Here is an 18,614-nt window from a genome sequence, read left to right as displayed (position 1 = left end):
GGATTTTCCAAGAAGAAGGAAGGGGAGACTCATGATGTTTCTTCCCATGTCAAGAGAAGGCCCTCTATGAGGAGGAAAGAGGTTCGACCAGTTGTTAACCAACAGTAGGTGGCTCATATAGCACCTGCTTTCAGAGAAGTTCAACAACAATCACAACAACAACATCGCCAACAACAACAGGCTTACCAACCTCACAACAATAACAACAACAGCACCAGCAACTATGAGAGGAAGAGGGTGACTTTTGACCCGATTCCTATGACCTATGCTGAACTTTATCCTTCCTTAACCGATAGGAAGCTGATAACTCCTCGTGATCCTCCTGCTGTTCCAGCCAATCCCCAATGGTGGTACAAGCCCGAACTTCATTGTATATATCATTCCGGTGCGCCCGGACATGACGTGGAGAATTTTTTTCCTTTCAAGACCAAGGTGCAAGACCTTGTGAGGAGCGGGATACTTTCTTTGAGGATGTAGGCCCAAATGTGAAGAAAAACCCATTGCCCAAGCATGGGAAGGCAGCTGTTAATATGGTTCAGGGGTGCCCTGGTAAATACAAAGTCCTTTATGTGAATGACATAAGGCAATCCTTGGTAGAGATGCATAAGCTGTTGTGTGAACACAGTCATTATGAGCATGATCATGATAGGTGCCAGGTGTGCACTATCAATGAAAGAGGATGTCTTCAAGTGAGAAAGGACATCCAAGAGATGATAGACCAAGGGATGATTGAGATACTTCAGAATCGTAATGAGGATGAAGTTGATGTTATCACTCCAGTATTCAAAATGCCTAATCCTGTTGTTATCAAGTATGATGGCAGCAAGAAGAAAGTGTCGTCAACTCTTGTGACCAAGCCAGCGGACCCTGTCCCGTATGTATCAGATAAAGTGGTCCCATACCGTTATAATGCTATTATGCTGGAGGATGGGAAGGAGGTGTCGTTGCCCTCAACCTCTGTGGTAAGTATTTCCGACGTTAGTGGAGTGACCCGTAGTGGTTGTGTTTTCTCGGCTCAGCTGAAATCCCATGAAGATGTCGTGAAGGGGGTGTTGTTAATCCTGCTGGTCCTGTGGGGACTTCTTCTTCAAATCAGTCTATTCCTGTTGTGAAGGGTGTTGACCCTGTTGTTGTTAAAGCTCTTGTCCTGGTTGGCCAGTCTGGCATGTTAAGAGAGGATGTTGATGAGATGTTGAGGCTCATCAAGAGGAGTGAATACAATATTGTGGAACAGTTGCTTCAAACTCCCTCAAAGATATCTGTCCTATATTTGCTGATGAATTCATAGTCACATCGTGAAGCGTTGCAAAGGGTGTTAGATGTGTCATACGTGGATCACGATGTCACAATTGAGCAGTTTGATAGCATTGTTGCAAATATAACTGCCTGCAACAATTTGAGCTTTTGTGATGATGATCTTCCCGAGGAGGGAAAAGACCACAATTTGGCTTTACATATCTCCATGAACTATAAAGACGATGCCCTGTCCAATGTATTGGTGGACACAGGGTCATCACTTAATGTATTGCCAAAATCCACTCTCGCCAAACTTTCATATCAGGGGCCTCCCATGAGGCAGAGCGGAGTGGTAGTGAAAGCTTTTGATGGATCGCGTAAAATTGTGATCGGTGAATTAGAACTCCCGGTCAATATTGGACCTAGTGATTTCCAGATCACTTTCCAGGTCATGGATATACATCCGTCATACAGTTGTTTGCTTGGTAGAGCATGGATTCACGTGGCAGGCGCCGTGACATCCACCTTGCACCAAAAGTTGAAGTTCGTTAAGAACAAGAAGTTGGTGGTGATAGTGGGAGAGAAGGCTCTCTTGGTCAGCCATTTATCTTCTTTTTCCTACATTGATGCTAAGGATGAGGTTGGGACTCTGTTCCAAGCCTTATTTATTGTTGAGCCTTCTAGGAAAGGACTTTCTTCATTTGTCTCCTATAATGATGAAAAGATGGCCATTAAGCATGGTGCAACTACTGGTTTGGGGAAAATGATCAAGTTGGAAGATAACAAGTCTCAGGCTGGTATAGGATATTCTTCTGGTGTTTCCAATGATCTTGGGTTGTTTCAGAGTGGAGGTTTCATCCACACCATTGAAGATCAAGAAGTTGCTGCCATTATTGAAGAAGATGAAGAGGAAGACCTTGGAAACTTTGTCATACCTTGCGGAATCTGCAATAATTGGGTCACTGTTGATATTCCAACAGTTATCCATAAGTCAACGTAATATGTTCATTTTGTTTAAAAACCCTTCTCCTATGTCAAAAGGAGAAGTGGAGACATTGTTGGCATAATTGATTAATACAATGATATTCATTCAATAATCGCATGTTAAATGTTTGTTTTCTCAAATTTATTTTTGCTTTTTGCTTTTTGCATGAAATCGGTGATCACCATAAAACCTAAAAAAGAGAATAAAATCAATCTTTCCATCTGCATAATGATTTGCCTTGTTTGAATTCTGAAATCTCTTTTATACTCAAAATCATTATGCAGGTTAATCAAACCCATTGAACATAATGATCCAACACCATCTCCCAACTTTGAGTTCCCTGTATTTGAGGCAGAAGAAGATGATGTTGAAGAGATTCCTGATAAGATTACCCGTCTGCTTGAGCATGAGGAGAAGATCATTCAGCCACATCTTGAGAATCTGGAAATAGTCAACTTGGGATCTAAAGACTGCATCCGTGAAGTGAAAATTGGGGCACTCCTTGAAGAGTGTGTTAAGAAGGGGTTGATTGAGTTGCTATGAGAATATGTCGACGTCTTTGCCTGGTCGTATGAAGACATTCCTAGTCTAGATACTGATATCGTGCAACATTTCTTGTCGTTGAAGCCTGAGTGTGTGCCTATGAAGCAAAAGCTCAGAAGAACTCATCCTGATATGGCAGTGAAGATTAAAGAAGAAATTCAGAAGCAAATTGATGTGGGGTTTCTGGTGACTTCTACATATCCTCAATGGGTAGCCATATTGTGCATGTGCCTAAGAAAGATGGAAAAGTCCGAATGTGTGTGGATTACCGTGACTTGAATAAAGCTAGTCCAAAAGATGATTTTCCTCTACCACACATTGATATGTTGGTAGACAATACGGCTAAATTCAATGTCTTTTCCTTTATGGATAGATTTTCCGGTTATAATCAGATTAAAATGGCACCCGAGGATATGGAGAAGACAATATTCATCGCACCTTGGGGAACATTCTGTTATCGAGTGATGCCCTTCGGTTTGAAGAACGTCAGAGCCACGTATCAATGTGCTATGACTACCTTATTTCATGATATGATGCACAAGGAGATTGAGGTGTATGTTGATGATATGATTGCAAAGTCGAAAACGGAAGTTGAACATGTAAAGCACTTGTTTAAGCTTTTCCAGCGTTTGAGAAAGTACAAGCTCCGCTTAAACCCAAATAAGTGTACATTTGGAGTCCGTTCCGGCAAGTTATTGGGCTTTATTGTTAGCGAGAGAGGTATTGAAGTTGATCCTGCCAAGGTCAAAGCAATACAAGAGATGCCTGCACCCAAAACTGAGAAGCAAGTCCGAGGTTTTCTTGGCCGTTTGAATTACATTTCGAGATTTATATCCCACATGACTGCCATATGTGCGCCTATATTCAAGCTCCTCCAGAAACATCAGCGTCATGATTGGACTGAGGATTGCCAAAAGGCCTTTGATAGTATCAAAGAGTATTTGTCCGAGCCTCTGATTCTGTCTCCACCTGTTGAAGGGAGACCATTTATTATGTACTTGACCGTGCTTGATGATTCCATGGGTTGTGTCCTTGATCAGCAAGATGAATCAGGAAAGAAAGAATATCCAATATACTAATTGAGTAAGAAGTTCACTGATTGTGAGTCTCGGTACTCAATGCTTGAGAAGACATGATGTGCTTTGGCTTGGGCTGCTAAGCGTTTACGCCAGTATATATTAAATTATACAACTTGGTTGATATCCAAAATGGATCCAATCAAGTATATCTTTGAGAAGCCTGCTTTAACTGGGAGAATTGCTCGTTGGCAGATGTTGTTATCTGAGTATGATATCGAGTATCGAGCTCAAAAAGCTATTAAATGTAGTATCTTGGCTGACCATTTGGCGCATCAACCAATTGAAGATTATCAGTCCGTGCAATACGACTTCCCTGATGAAGAGATTCTATATTTGAAGATGAAAGATTGTGATGAGCCTACGCTCGATGAAGGGCCAGAACCTGGTTCTCGATGGGGTATGGTGTTCGATGGTGCTGCCAATCAGTATGAAAATGGTATTGGGGCAGTGATTATTACTCCTCAAGGCACACATTTTCCTTTTACAGTAAGGCTAACTTTCAAATGCACGAATAATATGGCGGAGTATGAGGCGTGTATTATGGGTTTGGAAGAATGTATTGATCTTCGGATCAAACATCTTGATGTTTATGGCGATTCGGCCCTTGTTGTTAATCAGATTAAGGGTGAATGGGAGACGAACCAGCCTGGCCTCATCCCGTATAGAGATTATCCAAGGAGGATTTCAACTTTCTTTAGTAAAGTTGACTTCCATCATATTCCTCAAGATGAAAATTGGATGGCGGATGCTCTCGCTACGCTTGCTTCAATGATTGCTATCAATTATTGGAATGAAGTTCCAAATATTACTGTGATGCGCTTGGATAGACCCGCTCATGTGTTTGCAGTTGAGGAGGTGAAAGATCATAAGTCGTGGTATTATGATATCAAGTGATTTCTCCAGAGTCAGACGTACCCGTCTGGGGCATCTATTAAAGATAAGAAGACTTTGAGGAGATTATATGGAAGTTTCTACCTTAATGGTGATGTGCTTTACAAGAGGAATTTTGACATGGTTCTGCTCAGATGTATGGATAGACACGAAGCAGACCTGTTGATGACTGAAGTCCATGAGGGTTCATTTGGTACTTATTCCAATGGATATGTTATGGCAAAAAAGATGTTGAGAGCAGGCTACTATTGGTTGACAATAGAGTCTAACTGTTACAAATACGTGAAGAAATGCCACAAGTGTCAGATTTATGCGGATAAGATTCATGTTCCTCCGACACTTTTGAATGTTATTTCCTTGCCATGGCCTTTCTCCATGTGGGGGATTGACATGATTGGCATGATTGAACCTAAGGCATCAAACGGTCACCGTTTCATTCTCGTAGCCATTGATTACTTCACCAAGTGGGTTGAAGTAGCATCGTACGCGAGTGTGACCAGGCAGGTGGTCATGAGGTTTGTCAAGAACCAACTCATATGTCGATATGGTATGCCAGACAAGATCATTACCGATAATGGATGTAACTTGAACAACAAGATTATGAAAGAGCTGTGTAGCGAGTTCAAGATTGCGCATCATAATTCTTCTCCCTATAGACCTAAGATGAATGGGGTTGTTGAAGTTGCTAACAAAATCATCAAGAAGATTATTCAGAAGATGGTTGTTACGTACAAAGATTGAAATGAGATGCTGCCATTTGCTTTGCATGGCTATCGTACATCTGTTCGCACTTCAACAGGGGCAAACCCTTTCTCTCTTGTATATGGCATGGAGGTTGTGCTCCCCATAGAGGTCGAGATTCCATCAATGAGAGTCTTGATGGAAGCCAAGTTGACTGAGGCTGAATGGGTTCAGAGTCGTTATGACCAACTGAATTTGATTGAAGAGAAAAGATTAACGGCCATGTGCCATGGTCAGTTATATCAGCAGAGGATAAAGAAAGCTTTTGATAAGAAGGTTAAGTCTCGTGTGTTCCGAGAAGGTGACCCCGTGCTTAAGAAAGTCTTGTCTTTCACACCCGATTCCAGGGGCAAGTGGACTCCAAACTATGAAGGTTCATACGTTGTTAAGAGAGCCTTTTCAGGCGGTGCTTTGTTGCTCACAACTATGGATGGGGAGGATTTCACTCGTCCTATGAATCCAGATGCAGTCAAGAAATACTTCGCCTAAAAATAAAAATAGAATAGCTCGCTAAGTTGAAAACCTGAAAGGGCGGCTTCGGCAAAAAATGAGCGTCTCGGTGGATTGAAAACCCGAAAGGGCGGTCCAGGCAAAAGTTAGAGACATAAAAAATGAATATATATATATATATATATATATATATATATATATATATATATATATATATATATATATATATATATATATACATCCCGCTAGATTGAGTACCTCACCCTGGGGCAATCTAAGCAAAAATTAGGGATTTGGCAAGTAACTGCATCCTGACAAGACTTTGTTCTACAGATGTCATCTGTCAAAGATTCTCGCTCAGTCATCATCAACTGAAGTTTTGAATACAGTGGATTCAGAGTTGGTGGAGAAACAGTCATTATGTTCAGTGTAGCCCTTTTTCCATGTATATCACCAATTTCAAATTTGTAAAGATCCATGGAGTCTCGCCATTTGCGGACTACCATTCTCTTAAATAAACTTGAGCCTTTATCCAATTCTTGGCACTCTTATTTGTTTCTGATTAACAAATGTTTGCATGTTTTAATTGATAAATATCATTGTTTTAAACAAATAAAGTTTTCATAAATAAACTGTTTTAAACAAAATAAACATTCACAATGACTAAAAGGATAAGTGGAATGTCTTCAGTGCTTTCCCAAGGATAGTATGATTACCAAAAAGGAAAGACATTTAGTCATATTCTGGCATTTTTATATCCTCTTCATCAGTATTCAGGTTGTCTCCCCAGCGAGCGCAGAAAGAATGATACATCATCAGTTTCCTAGAGAGTCTGATATGAGAAGTCCTCTTTGACGGCAGTAGATTGATTTATCTTATTGGGTTGTTTTCTCCTAGCAGAATTTATGGATGTTCATCCAATGCATTCCCGGATAGTTTGTTTGTGCATACATGTTTGTTTCCCCCGCGGAGTCTTAGCAATCCATGATTGGTTGTATGGTTGATTCGTGGATGATCCCTTCTATTCCAATTCTTGCCTTGATCTTTTAGAGACGTGTATCCCTCTATATCAGGCACTAGCATTTATGTTTTATCAATTATATGGTTGTCATACCTTATGTGGACTGGCCTAAAATCCCTTATATATTGATAAAAGTTGATATGATATTCTACTCACAAGGAGGTTTGTCTTTCCCCAGCATGAGTAGAAGTCCCCAGCGGAGTAAGCATGTGTTCCCTGCAGAGCTATCTTTCCAGATAATTGTCTCCTCAGCAGGAAGTTGCCTACAGTAATTGATGAAGGGCTTGTCTCCCTTTTCATCCCAACATATCTCTTGTTGACGAAGGATTCATTTCCAATTTCCTCAGCCAGGGTAGTTCCTTCGAGAACATTTGCAGCTTGTCCCCAGTAGGGTTGCCTGATCCGAGTTTAATGTCGGTATCTTCTCCGGGTCTGAAGATTTCTTCTAGCATTTAGAGCTGGTGGTGAAGATGTTTATTCCCTTCCCCAATAGAGCAAAAATCTATTTTTCCCCTTTGCAGAGTTTCCTTTCCAGCAGAGCGAAGGGAGTGTTTTGATGGATGTATATCTGGTTGGTGGTTGTTCTCCATGGAGTTTCACATATTTCCTTGATAAGCCTCTCCAGTGGAGTTTCTTCTCTGGTAGATCTTGTTTTAACCACCTATCCCCAAGAGAGTTGATGGAAACTCCCTGACAGATTCTTTTGCATCTTCCTTTTGTCAAGTTTGTTTTGCTCCTGGAAGACTTCTCCTGTGCAGAATGTTATCTCCTGCAGTTGGAAGCTTTGACTTTGCCTATTTCCATTTCCAGCTATGGTTAAAGTTTTCCCCTGTTTACTCCTGTTTTAGAGATCATCCCCACCAGAGTTGAGTTCTCGGTTTGATCATCTTCTTTCGCTGCCCCTGAATACATCTTCTTTGTATCATTAGTGAGTGTAGCTTTGAGATACGGTTTGATATCCTCGATGATTTATTTTCATCCTGCTCGGGTTGTTCCCAAGCTGAGTTCTCCAGTAGGCTTTGCCCTTCTTGTCGAAACGTTTGTCGAGTGTCTGTTCGGGATTCTTGAACATGTTTGTGTTAGATATGTCTGTTTGCCAGCATTAATCATACACAAATCATGCATATACATGCATAATCATAGCATTCAGGTATTCATGATTGCATTCTTTACCATATATCTTCGATTGTTATCTCCTGCTATTGGTGGAATGTTCTTCCCCAAGCGGATGTTTGAGTCTGATCTCTCCATATAGAGTCAGCACCATAGGCAGAAAGTGTCTATCTTTTTCTTCTTTCGTCCCCACTGAGTTATGTCCTCATGGATGATTTTTGTTTCAGTTTCCTCCCCAGTTGTGTATCAGGATGGAATTACTCCCTTGAGTTATATCCTCACCGGGTTTAGTCTTGTTTGATTATGTCTTTCTAGTTTGTTCCTGGATTGACTTTCCTTTCTTGTTATCCCCTGCAAATCCCTGTGGTTTAGTTGCTCAATTGCTCAGTAACCAGTAATTGTTCATCTTTTCCCTAGCGGATTTGGGCGGCCTTCTACCCAGTTACCGGTAGTTGTAAGTCCTATTTTTGTGGTTTTCTACCCAGTAACCGGTAGATGTAATCCCCTCTGTGTTGGTTATCTTTACCCAGTAACCGATATTGATATTCCTTCGTTCTTGAGTATACCACCCAATAATCGGTGATATATCTCTTAGATAATTGCTTTTGTCAGGAAATTTATCCCTTGTAAGTCCTCTTTCATTTACCCTTGTTTGGTAGTGATTATTTCTCCTTCTTATTGGTCATCATTATATACCCAGTAACCGGTATCCCGATGTCCTTTCTTTTCGGCCGATTTATCCTTTATTAACCCAGTAACCGGTTGTGGATAATCTTCCATGCGAGTATGTTATCTAAGTTATGATGGTAATAGATAATATGTCTCATGCGCTCTTCAATTGAAGTCTTTTTCTTCCTCAGTTGAGTAAGATTCGTATTTCCTCGTGGAATCAAATGTCCATCCTGTAAGTCGAGTTTGCTTTTTTGTCCCTCCTTTCGGATGATGAGTGTCTTGGATTTATTCCCCAATTCACTCCTGGTTGGTCACCTATTATATGCCAGTAACCGGTATCCCTGGTGTTCCTCCCTTCTACTCCCTATTAAGACTTTTTGTCCCCTGTGGAGTCAGATTTTCCTGAGTTGAGATGTGCCTTTTGGCTCCTCCTCAGATGTTTCGGATGATTGATATCTCTCACCCTTATACCGGTCTTAGATACTCTTTCTCCCTGAGCTTGTTGTTCTCTCACCCAGTAACCGGTGGTTTGATAACATGTCTCACTTTGAGTTTATTACCCAGTAACCGGTAATATCTCGTCTTTTCTCCCTCAGCTTGGTCCTTTGTGGACATCCCCGCCTGAGTCCGAATTTTTATCCGTTGTACCCTTTGTGGATAGTTTTGCTATATTGGCATATCCCCCAATACATGCATTTTAGCGTCAGCTCGAGTCTTTCCATCGATTTATTTTCGTGGAATCCCTTCGTGTCTCCCAGCAAGTTTTCAATTCGTGACCTGCTCACGCATTTTACCTTGTTTCCCCCCAGAGTCTTTGTCTCCCTAGTGAGTGTGTTACTCTTATGGGTCTTCAGTGCCTCCCGATTTCTTTCTCTTTGTGGCAATTATTCACCATGAAGATTTTATTTTGCATACATACATTTGCATCATGAGGTCTCTTAGGGACCAAAATTCGTCTCTTTGTTATTATTTAAGCCCATTATATCTCATCGAGACGAAGATTTTAACCTTCATATCTCCGGCTAGAATGATCTTAAATAGGGGCATCTGTAAGACCTTAATTTTGACCCTAAGATCCCTCATGGCATCATGTTATTGCACAAGTGCATTGCCTCAAGGATCATAGCATATTTGGCTCCTTAACCCTAGGGTTGGGACTTGTTTGAGTGTTTTGAGATCACCAAGCATGCTTGTATTGTATATTATTTCTTTTCTTATTTTGATTACCAACGAAAAGCACAAAAATATGTCACTAACTCTTTTTGTTTTGAAGCTCAAGTGATCATGTGCTCCAATGCTCCTAGGAAGCTCCTAAGCCCAATGAAATAGCTAGATGAAGATGAGAAAAAGCATGAAAATGGTCTAAAAAGTTCCTAATCATCATATATGTCTCCCAAGTATCTCAATTTTCCAATTTGATCAAGATAACCCAAAAGGCTTGAGGATTGTTTCCCAAGGAAACCCTAATTTCACTATGCTTTGACTGTGCCTTACCCATGAAGCAATCTCAACCTCTGATCAAATTTAATCAAGGGAAGTTCTTCCGTTCATCATTTTATTCATATGTGAGCCTATTTGAGGATCCTCAATCATTTACTCATCAAGATTGGAAGTTTGGCCTTGAAAAGTTGACCAGTCAAGTCATCTGATTAAATTGAGAATCCTTGAGATATAACATTTCATGTGTTTGTAAAATGAATATAACCCCTAGAGAAAAAATATTCCTAAGAACCATACGAACAATTTCATGTTCATCAAAAATCCATTTGAAACATTGAAGGTCATCATTCAATTCAAAACATTATAGGTCATTTTGACTGAAAACCTAATTTTGGGTCAACTTACCAAGGACATAACTTCCTTAATTTGTATGATTTTTAGGTGAGACCAAATGCATTGGAAATCTTGAGATGTCTACTTCAAATTTTATGTTGGACAAAATTTCATAATCCTAAAATAAATACATGTGATAATACAAAACATTATACGTCATCTTGGACCTAATTCATTGAATTTGAAAAAATACCCAACTTCAAATGCCTATAACTTTGTCATAGAAAATCCAAATGATGCACAATTTGAGTCTAAATTGATCATATTAAAAAGATATACAACTTTTATGTTGGAGGTTTTTTCATTTATATCTTGCATCATAAAAACATAGGGGTTTGATTAAGCTTGCTTTTGGTGAAATTTTTCAAAGTGTTTTGAATATGTTTTGTACTTGGATTTTCACAGCCAGTTTTCATCGATTTCCAAATGCCAAATGAATTTTTTCCCAACATGACTTTTGTTCCTTATTTCAAGGGATTTCCAACCATTACTCACAGTACTTATTTGGATCTACCATTTGGGTGTTTTGAATTCATTTCCATTTATGTGCATTTTGGTATTGCATGATGAAACTTGAATGTGCAAGCTGTTTCCATCCAATGTACACGTCCAATTGCTCTCTACATGATCTCAGCTAGCTTTTGCAACCATCATTGGGCCTTTCACACGCCTGTACAGGCCCATGCAATGCATTTTCAATTTGCCATGCACATGAAAGAAGTGTGATCAGCTGATGCATTCACCTATAAATAACCACTCCCTCTCATTCATTTGAAAACCTTTTGGAAATCTGAATTGCTGCAGCGTTGAAACCATAGCCATACCAAAGGAATTGTTCAAAAAAAATTCTCACTTTCGAGCTTGAAATTCAGCATCATTAGTTGATCTTCAAAGCCTAATTCCTTAGCCTTCACTTCCCCTACATCCATATATCAAAGAGGAGCAAGGAACTTGGAGGATTCGTGGCCAAAAGTGCTTCATTTCAGAGGTATACATTCAAACTTTTTGGATCTAGAACTCTCGATTCAATGTAGCATTCTTGTGTTTGTGTGGTTTTCTTAAGTCCTCACACTTGAGGCAAGCCATTGGTGCTTTGAATTCATCATTTCATTAGCTTACAATTTGAACACCATGATCTTCTGCTTCACATTTCTCTCAATATAAGAAGAGTCAGGAAGATCCAATGGTACAGTGATGATCTCCATCACACGAGCTTCATTTCCATGTCCTTGCCTTTCATTTTCATTAAAACTTTTTTCTCTACAACTGGTGGCCGGAAGTGGTTGTCTCGCCGGAGAAGATGGTGGTTTCCACCACCATCACCACGTGTGCGCTCTTGTAGCCATTGGATCTAGTTGCCACGATCTAATCTTGATCCTCCATTGTGTTTACGTATTTTAATATATGTTGTTACGTGTTTGACTTGGATGCACCATGCGCCCTCATATTTGGACCGCCCTTTGTTGCCACGTCAATTAATGAGCTCCATCACGTGGTTGTGGTTTTTTCCATTTATTCCATTTTCTTTTATTTTCAGTTAATTCATTTGATTTTCAAAAATTCATAAAAAATTCATTTGAAGTCATAAAAATATGAGACCAACTCCAAAAAAATTCTTGAAAAATCAGTTTCATATTTTGATTTTTAATTATTTTTTTGACTTCATTTGATATTTTTCATGAATTATTTGATTTTTAATAGTTTTAATTCATTTTAAAATACTTTCTGACTTTTAAAAAATCCAAAAATATTTTCATAACATCTATGGATCATGATAAGTCAATAAAAAATAGTCTCATCAATTTCTTATTTGATTTGAGATTATTTGAGATTTTAATTCATATTATGCTATTTTTTATTGTTTTTAATTGTTTTTAATTACTTTCTAGTTTCAAAATTTTGGGAGAAAATTAGTCAAAGCTTGTTTGACTATGTTGAACCTATGAGAATTCAATTGAACTCATTGAAGTTGTTTTGAATTGAATTTGAGGTTTGACCTTATTTGTTTATTTTTTATTTGCATTTTATTTTAATTCAAAAAATACCAAAAAATTACCATTGTCATTTTGACTTGATATTTTCATTTCTCTTCTGTTGGGTGTTGATTAATGATGATTTGATTCACATTTGATCAATTGGATTTGGTTGTGGTCTTCTTTTTCCCTACCTTTCATCTTTATCCCTTTCTTTCCATCAATGGCCAATGAGTTAAAGTCTTATGGTTGGTCTTGACAAATGAGAGGTTTAACCTTCTTTGATCCGAACCAAACTCAACTTGATCCATGATCAAGTGAGTTGTTTTGTGTCCAATATAGGTTGCTTCTTGGTCAAGTAAATAACCTAAAGTCAATAAAAGGCCCTTCCCCTTTTGTTTTGGCATGGCAAGTTTATGGAGCTTGGCTTACTAGTCATGATCTCTAACTTGTGTTCTTTGCCTATATTTTTATTGACCGACCTCAGATAGGTGTGACTACTACATTAGTCCACTTACGGTTGCTTAACATAGCGCTACATTGTCTTATGACAAACTAACATAACTTTACTAACTACTAACTTTAATTTGAGCATTTAATTTCTTGTCATTTAATTTTAATGTCATTTATTTCTTGCTCATTATTCATATTGATTTTCACTTTGCTCACTTGAGCACATATTCTATGTTTATGTCATTTTTCTTTTGCTCATTTGAGCCCATTATTGTATATAAATAACTTGCTATCTTGTGTTGTTTTGTGTTTGTTTTGTGTGAACCAATTGCAAAAGGAGAAAGGACTTAGAATTAAGACTTACCTATGCTTAAAGGAGTTCAAGAGCAACTAGGCCTCATGCCTTTAGAATGCAAAACTTGTTGAAGAGCAACTAGGCCTCATGCCTTTAGAATGCTAAAATTCAAAGTTGACTTCAAAGGACTTCTCCTCCAAACTTATTCTTTGTCCATTCCCTTTATTGTGTTGTGAACTTTTTTATGTTTGTTCTTGTGTGATAGGGATCCAATCTTAAGTTTGTGAAAAGAAGACCATTGTCATGAGTAGCCAAGTTAAGACCCAAGCCAAATGGAGATCCTAGGAGCTTGAATTCAAATTGTTGATTGCTTGATTGTTTGCTAAGTCCAAAAGGAAATGAGCATCTTGAGTCATCTCTATGACTTCAAGAAAAGGAACTCCAAGGGTTTATCTTTTCCCTCTTATCTTTGTACACTTTAGGAATACCTTTCTCTTCTTCTCCCCACTCTAACCAAGCCAAAAATCATTTTTCCAAAAGCTTTAACTTTGACTTTTCAAAACCATTTTCATAAATACTCATTATGAATAAACTTTAATCCAACTTTAACTTCATTTTTGTAAATAAACCTAACTTGTAAATATAACCCAATTCAAGTTGTTTTTGTGGTTCCAATAGCCACTTGTTAAAACCTTTTCATAAACATTAGTCATGGGTTTGAGTTATCATAGTGCTTGATGTAAATCTCACCTCATCCTTAGTGGTTGCATTATAAGTCTTCCATGCTTATTATAGGGTTAACCCCTCAGTAGCATGTTGAAGCCTTCCTCACATGGTGGATTGTTGGTTTAGGTTGAGTTTTCTCCCTTTGATAACAAAAGACCTTAAGACTTTTGATCAAATCAATTCACCAATCTTTGAGATTTTTACCCCGAACTACGAGGTTTTGATCCTCCTTTGTGATGGTACGTAGGAAATGGGTTCATCCATTCAAATAACAAAACTTGTAAATATAATCCATTCTCTTCTCATCCCCCCAATCTTTTGTACAAATCTTTTCACAAATACCAACCTACAACACATATTTGCAAAAAGGGTTCCCTTAAAGTACTAAGGATGTCTTGGGTGCGTAAAACCTTCCCATTTCATAACCAACCCCCTTACCCAGATCTCTGACATTTTTATTAGTTTTTTATTTGAAAAAACTTCTTACTTGGCTTTTGTTCGCTTTTTAGCCTTTCCTTTGGACAAATAAAAGTGTGGTGGCGACTCGAATTATATGTTGACTTTTGGTTTAGTCAATAAACCTAAAGGTAACGAAAACCCCGCTACAAGTATGATACAATCACAAAGTGCTTGGTGATATCTCCCAAAAACAAACCCAATGAAAGAGGTGTAAGGAGGATGCCAAGGTATGATCCCAATGCTAATGCTTATGATGAAATTGCATAAGGGATCTTAGGGTCAAAATTGGGGTCTTACACTCGGACCCGAGGAAGGACCATAACCTGGATCTTAGTGGAACTTGGTATTTAATGGAGCTTCTAACGTTCATGGTAATGGCATTGGGGTAGTCATCAACTCCCCAACTGGTTTTCATTTACCCTTCACTACAAGGTTATGTTTCGAATGTACCAACAATATGGTAGAATACGAGGCCTGTATCTTCGACATTGAAGCTATAATTGATCTTAGGATCAAAATTATTGAAGTCTACGGAGATTTAGCCTTGGTCATCAGCTAAGTCAAAGGAGATTGGGAAGTTTGAGATCATAAACTCATCCCTTACAAGGAATATGTCTTGAAAATGATCCCATACTTCGACGAGATCACATTCAACCACATCCCTAGAGAGGAAAATCAGTTGGTCGACGCCTTGGAAACTTTGTCATCCATGTTTAAGGTCAAATGGAAAAATGAAGCACCAAATTTCCACCTCGACTACTTGGACGAGCCTGCCCACTATTTGGCAGCATAAGACGAAGCTGATGGTCATCCTTGGTTCTATGACATCATGAAGTTCTTGGAAAACCAAGAGTACCCTGAGAACGCATCCATCATCGACAAGGAGTATCTTCGGAAGTTGTCATCTAAGTTCTTCTTAAGCGGATGGGTTTTATACAGGAGGATCCATGTGCCACTTATTGTCCTAACATCACCTTGGCCTTTTGCCATGTAGGGCATTGACGTGATCGCATGTATTGAGCCAACTGCCTCGAACGAACATCGATTTATCTTGGTAGCCATAGACTATTTCACCAAATGGGTGGAAGCAATCTCATATGCCAACGTCACTAGATAAGTAGTGGCTCGATTCATAAAAAAAGAAATCATTTATCGTTATAGGGTCCCCAACAAGATCTTTAGTGATAATGGATCTAACCTCAATAACAAAATGATGAAAGAGCTTTGCCAAAGCTTCAAAATCGAACACCACAACTCATCACCTTATAGGCCTAAGATGAATGGTATTATCGAGACATCTAACAAGAAGATCAAGAAGATCATGCAGAAAATGGTGGAAACATATAAATATTGGCACAAGATGCTCCCGTTAGTATTACATGGATATTATACCTCAATACGTACCTCCAATGGGGAAACTCCATTCTCTATAGTGTATCGCATGGATGTAGTCCTTCCCTTCGAAGTAGAGATTCCTTCCTTAAGAATTTTGACCGATGTCAAGCTTGACGAAGTCGAATGGGTACAAGTCCGATTTCACCATCTGAACCTCATTGATGAGAAGCGTTTGGCATCCATCTTCCATAACCAATTTTACCAAAAGCGTATCAAAAAGGCATATGATAAGAAGGTTTTTCCTCGCAGCCTCAAGGTCGAAGACCTTGTGTTGAAGAAGATTCTTCCAATTCATACTGGCCCAAGGGGCAAATGGAGTACGAACTACGAAGGCCCATATGTTGTAAGAAAGGTCTTCTCTAGAGGAGCCTTAATCCTTGCAACTATGGATGGTGAAGATCTTGCATCCCCCGTGAACGCGGATGCAGTCAAAAAATTCTCCTCTTAGAAGAAAAAAAAGAGTTCGATAAGTTGAAAACCCGAAAGAGCGACTTATGCAAAAATGGGTATCCCGATAGACTGAAAACCCAAAAGGGCGGTCTAGGCAAAAATTAGGGATTCATAAAAGCGAGAGGCTGCATCCCGCAAAGAATCTTTCTTCACTTCCCAACGAGTCAATCCAGTCACTCTCCTTCTAAAGCAAGATCTAAGGATATTCAAGGACATAAGGACTATAGCAGAGTTAGAATTTGGTGGGAATCTGAGTTATTCCATTGCCATTATAGTTTTTCAATTTCTTTTTGCAATCACCTCTTTTATGAATTGCTTCCTTATATAAATCACCCACTTTTAGGGACCATTTTATCAATAAAATCAATTCCTCCACATGTGCTTAATATTTTTACTTTTCTTGCTTTGTTTATGAAATGTGACTTTTCTCAAATTGACATCACAGTGGAAAATTTTTGGTAAAACAACTTTTACTAAAATAAACTTCTAAGGGAAAACATCTAATTACTTCTCTTTCAAAAATAACTAAAGGTAATCATAGTCCAATACACTTGGTACGCCTAAGAATTCCATGAAGTCCCTTGGACTTGGCCCAATCAAGAAATTCCCCGATAGAAATCCTCAGCTATCACACCTATTGCTTGCTTAGACATTGGAAATTCCAGTTTTTCAAATGACGAGAAGTCAATCCACTCTCCCCAAATGATTTTTAATCCCAATTACCATTGGTATTCCTAACAAATATTCCCCCGTAAAGCCCAAGCACACTTGGCATAACTTGCAAACCTTGCATTCGCATATCCCCTTGCAGAAGCCCGAACATGCATCAATATCTTGCATACATAACATTGCATCATAAGCATCTTCTAAAATTCACTCCTCAATTTTCACTCAAGATTGATTGATCAGTTGTCGGAACCTTCCAAGTGTTATTAGGGATTTTTCCCCAATAAAGTCAGAATTAATTCCCAAAATTTCTCCCCAAGTAGAGTCAGGTATTCCAGCCGTTGCTAGGAATCGTCACTAAACTACTTTGTTTCCTCTCAAGTTTTTCCAGAAGAGTCAGGTATTCTAGTTGTTTCTAAAGAATCATGGTTGAACTTCTACACTCCCCTACAAATTCAGATATTCCATCCGTTGAGAATCATCACTACATTTTCATTTATTACCTACTAGAGTCAGGTATTCTTAGACTTTGTTAAGAATCGTCACTGAACTTTCCTTTTTTTTCGGACAAGAGACGTTTTTGAGCTTGTTCCCCAACCGAGTCGGATATTCATAGTCGTTGCTAAAGAGTCATCTTTAAACTTTTTTCCCAACATAAGTCACGTATTCCAATCTTTATAAGGAATCATCATTGATTTGCTCTTTTCCCCTAGCTAGAGTCAGGTATTCCAGCTGTTGCTAGGAATCGTTATTGAACTTTCAATTCTCCTCAAACAGAGTCGGGTATTCTAGTCGTTGCTAAGAATCGTCATTGAACTGTTTGGTCTCCCCAACAGATGTCAGGTATTCTTATCCTTTGTTGAGAATCGTCACTGAACTTCTATATTTCCTCAGTAGAGCCAGGTACTCTAGTCGTTGCTAAGAAGTGTCATTGTACCTTCCTGAGAAGTTTTTTCCCAAGAAGAGTCAAGTATTCTTAGTCGTTGTTAGGAATCATCGGTGAACTATTTGGGTTTACATCCCTAGTCGAGTCAGGTATTCCATCCTCTTGCTAAGAGTCGTCATTGAACGACTTCTTTTCCCCATAGAGTCGGGTATTCTAGTCGTTGCAAAGAATCGTCACCATACCATAAGACCCCAATTTTGACCCTAAGATCCCTCATGCTATATTATCATTTGTATTAGCTTTGGGATCACACCTTGGCATCCTCCTCACCCCTCATTCATTGGGTTTGCCTTGGGAGAGATCACCAAGCACTTTTGAGTGTATCATACTTTATTTTATTTTTTTTACTAACAAAAATACCAAAAATATGTCTATGTGTGGCTTTGTTTCTTTTGTAGGTAGTGTGTGTCCATATGTGCCTCACCAAGTTCATATCTAGGGTTTGAGACCCTCAATGCAAGAGATCAATCAAGGAAAGGTTCACAATGGTTTTAAGCATCATATATGGATCCCGATGTTATTTATTTTCATTTTGATCAAGAATTCATCAAGGGTTTGAAGCTTGTTTGCCTTGGAAGCCCTAATTCATCTGGGTATCTTGTGTGGCCTCCTCAGCAAGCTTCTTCATCATTTGGTCAAAGATATCAAGGTATACTCCATTATACATCATCATAATCATATATGATT

The sequence above is a fragment of the Lathyrus oleraceus genome, chromosome 5, assembly GCF_024323335.1.
Source record: "Lathyrus oleraceus cultivar Zhongwan6 chromosome 5, CAAS_Psat_ZW6_1.0, whole genome shotgun sequence".
Classification (NCBI taxonomy): Eukaryota; Viridiplantae; Streptophyta; class Magnoliopsida; order Fabales; family Fabaceae; genus Lathyrus; species Lathyrus oleraceus.
The sequence above is the reverse complement of the archived record's forward strand: the minus strand, read 5'-3'. Positions refer to the sequence as shown.